The sequence below is a fragment of the Microtus ochrogaster genome, chromosome 2, assembly GCF_000317375.1.
Source record: "Microtus ochrogaster isolate Prairie Vole_2 chromosome 2, MicOch1.0, whole genome shotgun sequence".
Classification (NCBI taxonomy): Eukaryota; Metazoa; Chordata; class Mammalia; order Rodentia; family Cricetidae; genus Microtus; species Microtus ochrogaster.
Window position 1 is genome coordinate 53,069,008 of NC_022010.1, and position 1,802 is coordinate 53,070,809.

Genomic DNA, 1,802 nt, shown 5'->3' on the forward strand with positions numbered 1-1,802 from the left:
CATCAGGCGATGAAAGGAGACAGAGACAGAGACCCACATTGGAACACCGGACAGAAATCTCAAGGTCCAAATCAGGAGCAGAAGGAGGGGGAGCATGAGCGAGAAATATATTTTCAAAGATAATAATTCAGATCAGGCACAGAGAGACAATTAGCACATATGCTCACTCATCTGTAGGACCTGATACATCTGATAAACATTGGTCTCCCAGAAACTGAGAGTACAATGGTGTTTACCAGAGGCTGGGGGCAGGGGTTAAGGAAAGTTAATCAGTGAGTTCTGATGCTGGAGCATTACACCTACAATTAAGTGGCTCAAGAAAACACGCCTATTCTGTACATTTCAAAAATCCAGCAGGAAGTCTTATGGCAATTTTCACAATGAAGGAATGAAAAATAGTTCAAAAGGAAGAACTAAACACTATACAATGTATACATCTACATGGTTCTGCATGTAGTTTTTGTTTTGTTTTATGAAACAGGATTGCTCTGTATATCAGCCTTGGCAGCCCTAGAATTCCCTCCGTAGGTAGACCAGGCTGGTCTCAGACTCAGGGAGATCTGCCTACCTCTGTCTCTTGAGTGCTGCTGGGATTAAAGGAATGCACCAGCATTGCCTGGCCCAATTTTTTTTTATATATCAGTCAAGAAATAAAATTCATTTTTAAAATATCAAATAAAGAGGATATATCAGCTTTGTAAGCCTGCCATAACAAATTTCCACATTTTTTCCTCTCACATTTCTTCAGCCCAGAAATCTCAAATCAGTGTACACGAGGGCTTGTTTGTTTTGGGAACATGGAAGAATAGTCCATTCTAGACCCTCTTCCAAGCTTCTGGTGGACGGAGTCAGCCTGTGGCATTGTTTGGTCTGAAGCTGCATCGCTTCATGCTTCATCCTCATGTGGACAACCCTTCTGTGGGTTTCAGTTTCCTTAACAGTGCACCTATTTCTTCTTTTTTTCTTTTTCTTTTCTTTTTGGATTTTTCGAGACAGGGTTTCTCCGTAGCTTTTTGGTTCCTGTCCTGGAACTAGCTCTTGTAGACCAGGCTGGCCTCGAACACAGTGCACCTATTTCTGAATTTAGGGTTCATCCTAAATCTAGACAATTTTGTCTTGAAATCCTCAATTATATCGACAAAGGCACCTCTCCAAAAAAAATTAAGTCATGGTCCCTGGTCATAGAAATTAGAAGTTGGACATAGATTTTTGAGAAATACATTCAACTCTTACTAGAACTAAGCATTAGAACTCAGGCTGGGAATGGTAGCATCTTGGGGAACTCCTGTGGTGATATCGTGTTATATGGAATGTAGAGAAAGATACAGTGAGACCCAATGAGAGGAATGCGGATCTAGGAGGAATAATGGTACGATGGTAGAAAAAAATGACCTGTCACTTGCTAAGTGCCTAGTGTGTTCCAGCTGTTACACACGTTATACTTTATATACATTGCAATGTTGATCTCACAGGAGAATATCTAAGGGGAAGAGAAAAGAAACTAAAGTTACCCAGAGATTAAGCCTAGGCAGCCAAGAGGATAAGAACACAAATAAACAGATGTGAACAGGCATGGGGGTAACTTGTTAACAGAGATGATAGAGGAATTTTGAAAGTGTGTAGTGTATGGAGGCATTGAAACAATCCATGCTACATGGAATCAGATTATAGCAAACCCGACTCAGAACTATCTTCTATGAATGGTTATTGGATCAAATTCTGAACAACAATGTTTTGTAGAAACCAGAGGGCTAAAGAATAAACTTTGAAAGTTGTTCAGGGTTCAAGAACTTGAAGACAGG